At 42.8% G+C, this 16423-nt stretch overlaps 1 protein-coding gene across 1 annotated transcript in view; it reads right to left on the reverse strand.

The window, feature by feature from the left end:
* Window positions 1-16423, reverse strand: part of LOC139754186 (UDP-glycosyltransferase UGT5-like) — a 209065-nt gene that overhangs the window by 132227 nt on the left and 60415 nt on the right. The gene's annotated exons all lie outside the window — the stretch shown is intronic.

Genomic DNA, 16423 nt, shown 5'->3' on the forward strand with positions numbered 1-16423 from the left:
CCACTGCCCTTACGTCCTTTGTTCTCATCTTTTTCCGTTCTGTACCCAGTCTCTCCCGTTACTTCCTCACACAAGTCTCCTTCCCAAGCTCACTTACTCTCACCACTCTCTTCACCCCAACGTTCTCTCTTCTTTTCTGAAAACCTCTACAAATCTTCACCTTCGTCTCCACAAGATAATGATCAGACATCCCTCCAGTTGCACCTCTGTAATCCAATAAAGCTCTCTGGCCGTCTCTCCTACTTACATACGTATACTTATTTACATCTCTCTTTTTAAACTAGGTATTCCCAATGACCAGTCCTTTTTCAGCACATAAATCTACAATCTCTTCACCATTTCCATTTACAACAATGAACATCGATGTACACATATTACTCCCTCAACTGCCACATTACTCACCTTTGCATTGAAATCACCCATCACTATAACCCAGTTTCGTGCATCAAGACTACTAACACAGTCAATCAGCTGCTCTCAAAACACTTGCCTCTCATGATGTTTCTTCTCATGCTGAGGTGCATATGCACCAATAATCACCCATCTCTCTCCATCCACTTTCAGTTTTACCTAAATCAATCTAGAGTTTACATTCTTACACTCTATCACATACTTCCACCCCTCCTGTTTCATGAGTAGAGCTACTCCTTCCCTTGCTCTTGTCCTCTCACTAACCTCTGACTTTACTCCCAAGACATTCTCAAACCACTCTTCCCTTTTACACTTGTGCTTCGTTTCACTCAGAGCCAAAACATCCAGGTTCCTTACCTCAAACATACTACCTATCTCTCCTTTTTTCTCATCTTGGTTACATCCCCACATATTTAGACACCCCAATTTGAGCCTTCGAGGAGGATGAGCACTCCCCGCGTGAGAATATAAAGAGGGGAGGGTTTCAAACCTCCCGCTCTCCTCACCTTTATTCGGCTTCTACGACACGTGAGGAATGCGTGAAAACAATTATTCCTCCCCTATCCCCCTATATATATATATATATATATATATATATATATATATATATATATATATATATATATATATATATATATATATATATACATACATATATATATATATATATATATATATATATATACATATATATATATATATATATATATATATATATATATATATATATATATATATATATATATATATGTATATATATATATATATATATATATATATATATATATATATATATATATATATATATATATATATATATATATATGGTATACATGGGGTGTTCAGTGTTGTAAATGGAAATGGTGAAGAGCTTGTACATTTATGTGCTGAAAAAGGACTGGTGATTTGAATACCTGGTTTAAAAAGCGAGATATACATAAGTATACGTATGGAAGTAGGAGAGATGGCCAGAGAGCGTTATTGGATTACGTGTTATTTGACAGGCGCGCGAAAGAGAGACTTTTGGATGTTAATGTGCTGAGAGGTGCAACTGGAGGGATGTCTGATCATTATCTTGTGGAGGCTAAAGTGAAGATCTGTATGGGTTTTCAGAAAAGAAGAGTGAATGTTGGGGTGAAGAGGGTGGTGAGAGTAAGTGAGCTTGGGAAGGAGACTTGTGTGAGGAAGTACCAGGAGAGACTGAGTACAGAATGGAAAAAGGTGAGAACAATGGAAGTAAGGGGAGTGGGGGAGGAATGGGATGTATTTAGGGAATCAGTGATGGATTGCGCAAAAGATGCTTGTGGCATGAGAAGAGTGGGAGGTGGGTTGATTAGAAAGGGTAGTGAGTGGTGGGATGAACAAGCAAGATTATTAGTGAAAGAGAAGAGAGAGGCATTTGGACTTTCCAGGGAAAAAATGCAATTAAGTGGGAGATGTATAAAAGAAAGAGACAGGAGGTCAAGAGAAAGGTGCAAGAGGTGAAAAAGAGGGCAAATGAGAGTTGGGGTGAGAGAGTATCGTTAAATTTTAGGGAGAATAAAAAGATGTTCTGGAAGGAGGTAAATAAAGTGCGTAAGACAAGGGAGCAAATGGGAACTTCAGTGAAGGGCGCAAATGGGGAGGTGATAACAAGTAATGGTGATGTGAGAAGGAGATGGAGTGCGTATTTTGAAGGTTTGTTGAATGTGTTTGATGATAGAGTGGCAGATATAGGGTGTTTTGGTCGAGGTGGTGTGCAAAGTGAGAGGGTTAGGGAAAATGATTTGGTAAACAGAGAAGAGGTAGTAAAAGCTTTGCGGAAGATGAAAGCCGGCAAGGCAGCAGGTTTGGATGGTATTGTAGTGGAATTTATTAAAAAAGGGGGTGACTGTATTATTGACTGGTTGGTAAGGTTATTTAATGTATGTATGACTCATGGTGAGGTGCCTGAGGATTGGCGAAATGCGTGCATAGTGCCATTGTACAAAGGCAAAGGGGATAAGAGTGAGTGCTCAAATTACAGAGGTATAAGTTTGTTGAGTATTCCTGGTAAATTATATGGGAGGGTATTGATTGAGAGGATGAAGGCATGTACAGAGCATCAGATTGGGGAAGAGCAGTGTGGTTTCAGGAGTGGTAGAGGATGTGTGGATCAGGTGTTTGCTTTGAAGAATGTATGTGAGAAATACTTAGAAAAGCAAATGGATTTGTATGTAGCATTTATGGATCTGGAGAAGGCATATGATGGAGTTGATAGAGATGCTCTGTGGAAGGTATTAAGAATATATGGTGTGGGAGGCAAGTTGTTAGAAGCAGTGAAAAGTTTTTATCGAGGATGTAAGGCATGTGTACGTGTAGGAAGAGAGGAAAGTGATTGGTTCTCATTGAATGTAGGTTTGCGGCAGGGGTGTGTGATGTCTCCATGGTTGTTTAATTTGTTTATGGTTGGGGTTGTTAGGGAGGTGAATGCAAGAGTTTTGGAAAGAGGGGCAAGTATGAAGTCTGTTGGGGATGAGAGAGCTTGGGAAGTGAGTCAGTTGTTGTTCGCTGATGATACAGCGCTGGTGGCTGATTCATGTGAGAAACTGCAGAAGTTGGTGACTGAGTTTGGTAAAGTGTGTGAAGAAGAAAGTTAAGAGTAAATGTGAATAAGAGCAAGGTTATTAGGTACAGTGGGGTTGAGGGTCAAGTCAATTGGGAGGTGAGTTTGAATGGAGAAAAACTGGAGGAAGTGAAGTGTTTTAGATATCTGGGAGTGGATCTGGCAGCGGATGGAACCATGGAAGCGGAAGTGGATCATAGGGTGGGGGAGGGGGCGAAAATCCTGGGGGCCTTGAAGAATGTGTGGAAGTCGAGAACATTATCTCGGAAAGCAAAAATGGTTGTGTTTGAAGGAATAGTGGTTCCAACAATGTTGTATGGTTGCGAGGCGTGGGCTATGGATAGAGTTGTGCGTAGGAGGATGAATGTGCTGGAAATGAGATGTTTGAGGACAATGTGTGGTGTGAGGTGGTTTGATCGAGTAAGTAACGTAAGGGTAAGAGAGATGTGTGGAAATAAAAAGAGCGTGGTTGAGAGAGCAGAAGAGGGTGTTTTGAAATGGTTTGGGCACATGGAGAGAATGAGTGAGGAAAGATTGACCAAGAGGATATATGTGTCGGAGGTGGAGGGAACGAGGAGAAGGTGGGAGACCAAATTGGAGGTGGAAAGATGGAGTGAAAAAGATTTTGTGTGATCGGGGTCTGAACATGCAGGAGGGTGAAAGGAGGGCAAGAAATAGAGTGAATTGGATCGATGTGGTATACCGGGGTTGACGTGCTGTCAGTGGATTGAATCAGGGCATGTGAAGCGTCTGGGGTAAACCATGGAAAGCTGTGTAGGTATGTATATTTGCGTGTGTGGACGTATGTATATACATGTGTATGGGGGGGGGGGTTGGGCCATTTCTTTCGTCTGTTTCCTTGCGCTACCTCGCAAGGGCTTGAGACAGCGACAAAGCAATAAAAAAAAAAAAAAATATATATATATTTTTTTTTATACTACTCGCCATTTCCCGCATTAGCGGGGTAGCGTTAAGAACAGAGGACTGGACCTTTAAGGGAATATCCTTACCTGGCCCCCTTCTCTGTTCTTTGTTTTGGAGAAAAAAAAAAATGAGAGGGGAGGATTTCCAGCCCCCCGCTCCCTTCCCTTTTAGTCGCCTTGTACGACACGCAGGGATACGTGGGAAGTGTCCTTTCTCCCCTATCCCCAGGGATATATATATAAATATATATATATATATATATATATATATATATATATATATATATATATATATATATTTTTTTTTTTTTTTTTTTGTCGCTGTCTCCGCTTAGCGAGGTAACGTCAAGTACAGACGATTGAACCTCAGGGGAAAAAATTCTCACTTGGCCCCCTTCTCTGTTCCTTCTTTTGGAAATATATAACAGCAAGGGAGGCTTTCCGGCCCCCCCCCCCCCCCCCACCCACTCTCATTCCTTTAAATGTCGCCTTCTACGCATCGCAGGGGATTACATGAGAAGTTTTCTCTCTTCAAAATCATCAGGGATAAATTTCTATATACAGTCAGCCGGGAAAGTATCGTTACATCTGGGTACGATGGATACCACAGTGAGCGTTGCGGGTCTGGTGGTCATACTGAGGGGTTGGTGAACCTGTTTCCGAGGTGCCTCATAGCCTAATAATGTAATAACATTTGTACTTGTTCTTTCATGTTATTTCTTTACTGTTCATACGTGTTGTTACAACCCTAACAAACATGTAGCGAAACATGAATCTTCCACTTGCAGAAGTTGCCAATTCGGACTTTACGAATGGCCTTAACATACTCTTATGCGGAGGTCGGTAAGGGCGAGAATTATTGACACTGCATACAGCAGGGTTTGGATTTGTGTGTAAATTACTGACACATTTGGGACACCATGCGTGTCAATATTCTAAACTATTAAGATCATGGCCTTCACTATGGAGTGTTCAGAAGATGTTCCAGCAACTGTTGTCATCCTTCACAAGGAGGAGGGACGGGTATAGCTCTCGAGATCATTTTTGGAGGAGGTTCTGCTACCCACTGTGACTGTTCTACTGTTCCCTGAGCCATAACCTTGCTATTTACTTCAGGACAACAGTCCAATACACACTAGTAGTCGGGTCGTTCAGAGATGGTTTCGGCAACACCTACGTATAACCCTATGCCACCTCCTTCTAAATCCCCCGACCTTAATCCCAAAGAACAGGTCTTGGCAGCCTTGAAGAGGACAATGCCAAACACCTACACTATTCGTCGCCATGACGAGGTTGTCACTGTTGCTCTGCGGAAGACCTACGTCGCCCAGATTGACTCGACATTTGGTTGGTGGTTTCCATGCCACGTACAAGACTCAGCTGTGTACACGCTCGACGAGGTGGTTCCTACACTATATATTATTGAATAAATCGTTTCTGAACATTTCTGGTTTTTGTCCCTGACGTAAGTCATGTCTCAAGTGGATCATTACTTATATGACTTGTTCATAATATACAACTGGCATTACATGGTGTCAGTATACAGATGATATGTCTTATATGGTGCACTACCTGTCAACCCACAGGCATCTGTGTGCCAGATTATCCATTCATTTCCTCTTTTTTCTTGTTTTTTTGGCAAGCCTCACCCAGACGTGCTAGGACATTCACTAAAGTTCCAGGTGATCTCTAACATTTATTATTGAGGCAAGATGAAAACAAATTATAACGTCATGTATCGGTTACCCATACGAACATCATACCATTTATGTGTATCGTTATGACTCACAATCACAATGGCACCATATCAATGACCTAATAAACAAGTAAGCATACTAGTATGTGTGTGTGCCAAAGCCACATTGATCCACTTAAGGCAGTCACAGAGATACCAATCATACACAAGAGTCACGACCTTCGTTCAGTTTCTTTCGTCTTTTGTGTCATTTTACAAGCAAGACACTGATACTTTCTCGGCTGTCTGCACACACACACACACACACACACACACACACACACACACACACACACACACACACACACCTTTCCCGTATTAAAAAGGGAACGCTAGGAAGAGGCGAAGAAAGGGCCTCATTCGCTCACATCTCATGTGCAATGCTCAGAAACCACAGTCCCCTATCCACATCCAGGCCTTACAGACCTTTCCATGGTATTCCCCGGTCACTTTATATGCCCTAGTTCAACCCACTGACAGCAACTGTGCCTCAGTATACCACAACGCTCCAGTCCACTCTGTTCCGCGCACCCCGTTCAACATCCTGTAGGTTCAGGCTCCAAACACTCAGAATCTTTTTCAAATCATCCCTCCATTTTCAGTGTCGTCTCCCCATTCTCCTTGTCCCCGCTACTTCACACACATATATCCTCTCTGTCAATCTTTCGTCACTCGTTCCCTCCATATGTCCAAACCACTTCAGCACACTCTATCCAGTTCTCTCTAAAATACCCTTTATATTACCACACATCTCTCTTACCCTTACATTACTTACTCGATCCAACCACCTCACACCAAATAGTCCCCAACACTTTCTTCCCAACACATCTACCCTCCTCCAAACATTCTCATCTATAGCCTGTGCTTTGCTACATACAACATCGCTGTGACTACTATTTCTTCAAATATCCCATTTTCCCCTCCCAGATAACGACCTCTCTTTCCACACATTTTTCAATGCTCCTAAAACCTTTGCCCCCTCACCTAACCAATGAATCACTTTCGTTTCTATGGTACCATTTAAAGGTATCTAAACCACTCCACTTTCTCCATATTTTCTCCACTTATGTTCAATGTAACAAAACTGTCCCTTTGCATTGCTAAACCTAATAACCTTACTTTTGTTCACGTTTATTTTCAACTTCCTCCTTTCACACACTCTCCCATGCTCAGACACCAGCTTCTGCAGTTTCTCACTCAAATCTGCCACTAGTGTTGTGTCATCAGCAACCAACATCTGATTTACTAGTCTGAATACTCGCCCCTCTTTCCAAGACCTTTGCATTCACTTCTTTCCCCACCCCAGCCACAAACAAATGAAACTGCCATGGTGACATCACACACCCTTGCCGCAGACCAACCCTCACTCTTCCTACTTGCACACATATGTTACACACTTAATATACACATCTTACACACTTCATGATAATTTCTTAATGCCTCCAATACATTTACTCCCTCATCATATATTCGTGAGACCTTCCTCGGGGTATCTTTCTCAACCCTATCATATACTTTCTCCAGATCTATAGATGCCACATCCTAACCCCTCTTCCCTGAACATTTCTCACACACATTCTTTAAAGCAAATACCTGACTCATACATCCTCTACCACCCCTTTCACAATACTGTCCTCCCCACTCACAATCAATACCCTCCTATACAACTCACCAGGTACACTCAACAAACTTATACCTCTGTAGTTCGAACACTCACCCTCAGTCCCCGTGCATTTATACAGTGGCACTACACATGCATTCTGCAAGTCCTCAGGCACCTCACCATGATCGTATACATACAGTAAAAATACCGAAGTAACGAATCAAAGGTCATCCCCTTTCTCAAGAAATTCAACTGCAATACCATCCACTCCAGCCGCCTTGCCACAAGGCTTTCACCACCTCTTCTCTCTTCACCAAACGACTCTCCATGACTCTCTCACTTCGCACACCACCCCGACCTAAACAACCTACATCAACAACCCTGTCATCAGACACATTCAAGTCCTTCAAAATACTCACAAATCTCATTTCATCACTGTCTGTTACCATTTCCTCATTCGCCCCCTTTACCAATGTTCCCAATTGTTCATCTGTTTTTCTCACACAACTATTCTCCTTCCAAAACATCTTAAACCCCCTGAAGTTTACTGATACTAGCTCAGGCCAACTCTCATTTGCCCTCTTTTTCACTCCCTGCGCCTTCATCAAGGCCTCCTGCCGTTTTCCCTTGTACATCTTCCTGTCATTTGCACACCTTGCCTGTAGTACCAACGACACACCTCTCTTCTCTATTTCACTTGCAACTTTACTTCGTTATGTGTGTGTGTGTGTGTGTGTGTGTGTGTGTGTGTGTGTGTGTGTGTGTGTATGTGTGTGTGTGTGTGTGTGTGTGTGTGTGTGTGTGTGTGTGTGTGTGCTACCCGACTCTGCTTGCTGAGGGTTACATCACGGGTGAAGAGTCATCTTTGGAGAATCTGTATCACTGGGAGGACAGTCGTGTTAAAGAACTCATTTTAAAGGAGTCTACATCTCCGTGCTACTGGAAGTAGGGCAACTTTGGACTGCAGGAACCTTCATAAAAGGGTTTTGGGCGAAAGTAAGAATCACTCATATATATATAAGTGCACTCGAAACCCATCTGAACGAGGTGGATCCGCAGGTACAGAGACCAGAGGGTCTCCATCTGCAGAAGACTCCAGCCTAAGCTCAAGAAGAGGAGACTGGGGAGCCGCCGACAGCGACGCCCTTCAAAAATTTCGTCTCCCAAAGTCTCAACCATCGCCGCTCCCGAGCGGAGCGCAGCATCTAACTTCCCCGGACTACCAGCACACCTCTGACCACAGGGACAGTGCCTACCACAAAAACACAGCATCACTCCAGCGGATGTACCACCTGCACTCACTGGTGTCATGTGTCTCAGTGGTGCACCCTACGGTCATCCATTACACATGAAAATGTAGCAGCCACTCAGGAAGCAACTCCCAAAATCTCCATAACGAACCCCCTTTCCTCCAGCCCCTCCTGCCCAACATCACAAAATGCACGCACTCAAACTTCACAAAGAAACCATTCCCCCTCCCCCGCCACACACACAGACACACACACAGACACACACACACACACACACACACACACACACATAACCCCAGGGACAATTTACAAAGTATTTCAACGGAACGCTGATAGCATCACGAACAAACTCACAAAAGTCCTCCTAAACCCCATCTAAGATACCTGACTCACACCCAGATCTACCCTCCACCTTTCCATGATCAAGAAAATACACGCCATCACGGGGAACTCAAACATTCAGCCACTTTTCTGACACCACAGAATAGCTCATGGATAACGACGCAGTCCTACATATATAATCCATAAAAGTAAAACTTCACAGTAACGCCTGTAACATAATAATGAACATCTCCATACCTCACTATTCCACATGACCCTCCCACCCACATATATCATCAGACTACAGAACTTCGCCAACGTACCCAGCCTTCCAGCCTCACCACATAAACCCATGATCCTCGAGGTGAGCTACTTACAACTCACCTGCACCTCCTGCATAGAATTCCCCTATATATCCAATTAGCCGATTAAATTCCCAACACACCACCTCAAGCAGCCGACCTTACTGGACATCACGTTCTGGGCACACACAAAGACCATCTGAAGCCCTCTGCCCGAACCACCCTCTCATCATTTGCTCCAATAGCCAACCCTATCAACACCGCCACCTAAAGAAAAAAGAAATACCTAAACTACAGGAAGGCAAATTAGCCGGTCTTCGTACAGCACAGACAAACAAAGTTCCAAAACTTCAGCGGTGTTGATTTCTTATTCCTAAATCATGCTACCTTACACCTCACCACCATCCCCAACCAAGACACACACAAAAAGGAAAAATCCTCAAGGGCACAGAAAGAAATATAATCCAAACTTTTCTCCACAAAGTTACACACTCATAATGCAAAGAAACTAATAACTCAGACACAACCACTCACCATCAAAATAAATCAGGGAACAGATCCGAACTCTAAATAACACCATCACTAACCTAATCACTAAAAGACAAACTGAAAATTCTAGTATTCCTTCCTTAACACAGTGAATCACAAAACCCACGGCAAACAAGTCTGACGCACATCAAAGGATGTCCACGTTCTTCACACCAGTCAAGCCCCAACTCGTGAAGCACACCTGACCCATCCCAGTGAAATCTGCCCAGCGAACACACAAACATACTCATCAGACACTACACAAATATCAGTCACCAACCAACCTCACTCCTACATATGAGTCATGAAAAACCTACACAAAATTCATCCAGAAACAACTACCCACCCACCCTGTACTAACACTGATACAAGAAATGTGACTACAATCTAAAACGCTCAACTCTCCCGCTACAGACCCTGACAACATATCAAACTTTCATATGAGACACAATGGACCATTTGCAGTCCAAGCACTGGCAGATATCTTCAACTACTAGTAGGCTACACAACAAAATTCCTGACACCTGGAAACTTGCCTAGATAATACTAATAATAATCCCAGGGAGCAGCTCTTTCTCCAACTATCTTCAGTCATCCTACTCTATCTCCCATTATTTCAAGTAAACTTCCACTTGAAAACCCACTATCATATCACAACATCCTGACACCACAGTAGCAACATCAAACATACAGCACCACATAACACAATTGGAGCGATGGCTTCGAACAGAACGGTTGCATCTCCACAGATGTCTTCAATCACTCTTTTAACCTCAGGCAGACATGAATCTAACTCATACCGTTCAGCCACCTTAAATAGACAGTCACTCCCATTCAACAAAACACCAGCCAATCTTAGCTTCACATTCGGCACAAATACAACATTCACTCCCCACATCTAGAACATCAACACAAAAGCAACACACACACTAAATGTCCTCAGAACACTAACTGGCACCAGATTTGGACAGGCAAAAGGAATCCCTCAACATTCTTTGGTAAACAAACAGTTCATCCGCTCCAGTTTGAACTAAGCCTCACATGCCTGGTCGTCCACTCTCGCAAAGCAATTATAATAAAACTGCAAACCATCCAACATAGTGCATTTACGATGATCACTGGTTTTCATGCAACCACAAACACATAACACCTACATATTGAAAGAAAGATCCTCCCAGTGCGGTACACCTCAATATTCTCGGCCCACTTCTGTGCAAAAGCACTGGACCCTTACAATCCAAACCACTTTATAACTAACCACAAATCCCAAAGTAGAAATATACATCTTATTCCTATTCCACAGTTCAGAGACCTCTGCTCACAGATCCCCCCTAACAACAACAAATATAAAGCTAACAAAACACATACACACTGAAGTGACTCAACAAGCACTAAACAGCCGACCTCCCAAATCAGTCTTAAACTCCATCCCTCCAGACATCCACCCAGAAGACAATCACATGTTTACCAAATGGTGTCCAAGCTACGTCTCTTCGTTGTATATCAGCTGAATTTCCCCGTGGATTCATAGGAATATCTTTTTAATCATACTTAATCACCGTTTCCCGCATTAGCGAGGTAGCGCAGGGTAACAGACGAAAGAATGGGCCAACCCACCCACATACACATGTATATACATAAACGCCAACACACGGACATATACATACCTATACATTTCAACGTATACATACATATACATACACAGACATATACATATATACTATCTATTTATTCATTTATTATACTTTCTCACTGTCTCCCGCGTTTGCAAGGTAGCGCAAGGAAACAGACGAAAGAATGGCCCAACCTACCCACATACACATGTATATTCATACACGTCCACACACGCAGATGTACATACCTATACATTTCAACGTATACATATATATACATACACAGACATATACATATATACACATGCACATAATTCATATTTGCTGCCTTCATTCAATCCCGTCGCCACCCCGCCGCACATGAAATGACAACCCCCTCCCCCCACATGCGCGCGAGATTGCGCTAGGAAAACACAACAAAGGTCACATTCGTTCACACTCAGTCTCTAGCTGTCATGTATAATGCACCGAAATCACAGCTCCCTTTCCACATCCGGGCCCCACAAACTTTCCAAGGTTCACCCCAGACGCTTCACATGCCCTGGTTCAATCCATTGACAGCACGTCAACCCCGGTATACCACATCGTTCCAATTCACTCTATTCCTTGCACGCCATTTCACCCTCCTGCATGTTCAGGCGCCGATTGCTCAAAATCTTTTTCACTCCATCTTTCCACCTCCAATTTGGTCTCCCACTTCTCCTCGTTCTCTCCACCTCTGACACATATATCCTCTTGGTCAATCTTTCCTCACCTATTCTCTCCATGAGACCAATCCATTTCAAAATACTCTCTTCTGCTATCTCAACCACACTCTTTTAATTGCCACACATCTCTCTTTCCCTTTCATTACTCGATCAAACTACGTCACACCACATATCATCCTCAAACATCTCATTTCCAACACATCCACCCTCCTCCGCACAACTCTATCTACAGCCCACGCTTTGCAACCATATAACATTGTTGGAACCACTATTCATTCAAACATACCCATTTTTGTTTCCAAGATAATGTTCTCGCCTCATCACATTTTTCAACACTCGGAGAACTTTCACCCCCTCACCCACCCTGTGACTCTCTTCCGCTTCCATGGTTCCATCCGCTGCCAAATCCACTCTCAGATATCTAAAACACTTCACTTCCTCCAGTTTTTCTCCATTCAAACCTAACTCCCAGTTGACTTGCCCCTCAACCCTACTGTACCTAAGAACCTTGCTCTTATTCACATTTACTCTCAGCTTTCTTCTTTCATACACTTTACCAGACTCAGTCACTAGCTTCTGCAGTTTCCCACCCAAATCAGCCACCAGCGCTGTATCATCAGCGAACAACAACTGACTCACTTCCCAAGCTCAACTCATCCAAAACAGACTGCATACTTGCCCCTCTCTCCAAACCCATTGCATTCACTTCTCGAACAACCCCATCCATAAACAAATCAAAAAACCATGGAGACATCACGCATCCTTGCCGCAAACCGACATTCACTGAGAACCTATCACTTTCCTCTCTTACTACTCGTACAGATGCCTTACATCCTCGATAAAAACTTTTGACTGCTTCTCACAACTTGCCTCCCACATCATATATTCTGAATACCTTCCACAGAGCATCGCTATGAACTCTATCATATTTCTTCTCCAGATCCATAAATGCAAAATACAAAATGCAAAATACAAAACTATTTGCTTTTCTAAGCATTACTCACATACATTCTTCAAAGCAAACACCTGATCCACACATCCTCTACCACTTGTGAAACCACACTACTCTTCCCTAATCTGATACTCTGTACATGCCTTCACCCTCTCAGTCAATACCCTCCCACATAATTTACCAGGAATACTCAACACACTTATACCTCTGTAATTTGAACACTCTCCTCTATCCCCTTTGCCTTTGTACAATGGCACTATGCATGCATTCCGCAAATCCTCAGGCACCTCACCATAAGTCATACACACATTAAATAAACTTACCAACCGGTCAACAAAACAATCACACCTATTTTTCATAAATTTCACTGCACTACCATCCAAACCCGCTGCCTTCCCGGCTTTCACCTTCCGCAAAGCTTTTACTACCTCTTCTCTGTTTACCAAATCATTCTCCCTAACCCTCTCACTTCGCATACCACCTCCACCAAAACACCGTACATCTGCCACTCTATCATCAAACACATCAACAAACCTTCAAAATACTCTCTCCATCTCTTTCTTACATCACAACTACTTGTTATCACCTGCCCATTAGCCCCCTTCACCGATGTTCCCATTTGCTCTCTTGTCTTACGCACTTTATTTACCTCCTTCCAAAATATCTTTTTATCCTCCCTTAAATCTAATGATACTCTCTTACCCTAACTCTCATTTCCCCTCTTTTTCACTTCTTGCACCTTTCTCTTGACCTCCTGCCCCTTTGTTTTTTACATCTCCCAGTCATTTGCACTATTTCCCTGCAAAACTTGTCTAAATGCCTCTCTCTTCTCTTTCACTAATAATCTTACTTCTTCAAGCCACGACTCACAACCCTTTCTAATCTGCCCACCACCCACTCTTATCATGAAACAAGCATCTTTTGCACAAGTCATCATTGCTTCTCTAAATACATCCTATTCCTCCCCCAGTCCCCTAACGTCATTTACTCTCACCCTTTTCCATTCTGCACTCAGTCTCTCCTGGTACTTCCTCAAACATGTCTCCTTCCCAAGCTCACTTACTCTCACCACTCTCTTCACCCCAACATTCTCTCTTCTTTTCTGAAAACCTCTACAAATCTTCACCTTCGCTTCCACAAGATAATGATCAGATATCACTCTAGTTGCACCTCTCAGCACATTAACATCCAAAAGTCTCTCTTTCGCGCGCTTATCAATTAACACGTAATCAAATAACGCTCTCTGGCCGTCTCTCTTACTTACATACGTATACTTATGTATATCTCTTTTTAAGCCAGGTATTCCCAATCACCAGTAATTTTTCAGCACACAAACCTACAAGCTCTTCACCATTTCCATTTACAATAATAAACACCCAATGTGCGCCAATTATTCCCTCAACTGTCACATTACTCACCTTTGTATTCATATCACCCATCACTATAACCCGGTCTCGTGCATCAAAACCACTAACACACTCACTCAACTGCTCCCAAAACACTTGCCTCTCATGAACTTTCTTCTCATGCCCAGGTGCATATGCACCAATAATCACCCATCTCTCTCCATCCACTTTCACTTTTACCCATAACAATCTAGAGTTCACTTTCTTACACTACATCACACATTCCCACCACTCCTGCTGAAAAGTAGTGCTACTCTTTCCCTTGCTGTTGTCCTCTCAGAAACCACCAACTTTACTCCCAAGACATTCCCAAAACACTCTTCCCCTTAACACTTGAGCTTCGTTTCACTCAGAACCAAAACATCCAGGATCATACAACCTATCTCTCCTTTTTTCTCATCTTGGTTACATCCACACACATTTAGACACCCCAATCTGAGCCTTCGAGGAGGATGAGCGCTCCCCGCGTGACTCCTTCTGTTTCCCCTGGTAGAAAGTTAAAACACAAGGAGGGAAAGGATTTTAGCCCCCAATCCCGTCCCCTTTAGTCGCCTACGACACGTGAGGAATGTGTGGGAAGTATTCTTTCCTCCCTATCCCGAGGAATATATATATATATATGTATATATACACACACACACATACACACACACACACACACACACATATATATATATATATATATATATATATTTTTTTTTTTTTTTGCTTTGTCGTTGTCTCCGTGTTTGCGAGGTAGCGCAAGGAAACAGACGAAAGAAATGGCCCAACCCACCCCCATACACATGTATATACATACACGTCCACACACGCAAATATACATACCTACACAGCTTTCCATGGTTTACCCCAGACGCTTCACATGCCCTGATTCAATCCACTGAGAGCACGTCAACCCCGGTATACCACATCGATCCAATTCACTCTATTCCTTGCCCTCCTTTCACCCTACTGCATGTTCAGGCCCCGATCACACAAACTCTTTTTCACTCCATCTTTCCACCTCCAATTTGGTCTCCCACTTCTCCTCGTTCCCTCCACCTCCGACACATATATCCTCTTGGTCAATCTTTCCTCACTCATTCTCTCCATGTGCCCAAACCATTTCAAAACATCCTCTTCTGCTCTCTCAACCACGCTCTTTTTATTTCCACACATCCCTCTTACCCTTACGTTACTTACTCGATCAAACCACCTCACACCACACATTGTCCTCAAACATCTCATTTCCAGCACATCCATCCTCCTGCGCACAACTATATCCATAGCCCACGCCTCGCTACCATACAACATTGTTGGAACCACTATTCCTTCAAACATACCCATTTTTGCTTTCCGAGATAATGTTCTCGACTTCCACACATTCTTCAAGGCTCCCAGGATTTTCGTCCCCTCCCCCACCCTATGATCCACTTCAACTTCCATGGTTCCATCCGCTGCCAGATCCAATCCCAGATATCTAAAACACTTTACTTCCTCCAGTTTTTCTCCATTCAAACTTACCTCCCAATTGACTTGACCCTCAACCCTACTGTACCTAATAACCTTCCTCTTATTCACATTTACTCTTAACTTTTTTCGTTCACACACTTTACCAAACTCAGTCACCAGCGACTGCAGTTTCTCACATGAATCAGCCACCAGCGCTGTATCATCAGCGAACAACAATTGACTTACTTCCCAAGCTCTCTCATCCACAACAGAGTTCATACTTGTTCCTCTTTCCAAAACTCTTGCATTCACCTCCCTAACAACCCCATCCATAAACAAATTAAACAACCATGGAGACACCACACACCCCTGCCGCAAACCTACATTCACTGAGAACCAATCACTTTCCTCTCTATCTACACGTACACATGCCTTACATCCTCTATAAAAACATTTCACTGCTTCTAACAACTTCCCTCCCACACCATATTTTCTTAATACCTTTCACAGAGCATCTATATCAACTCTATGATATATATATATATATATATATATATATATATATATATATATATATATATATATATATATATATATATATATATATATATATATATAGTGAGTGGTGGGATGAAGAAGTAAGAGTATTAGTGAAAG

The sequence above is a fragment of the Panulirus ornatus genome, chromosome 16, assembly GCF_036320965.1.
Source record: "Panulirus ornatus isolate Po-2019 chromosome 16, ASM3632096v1, whole genome shotgun sequence".
Classification (NCBI taxonomy): Eukaryota; Metazoa; Arthropoda; class Malacostraca; order Decapoda; family Palinuridae; genus Panulirus; species Panulirus ornatus.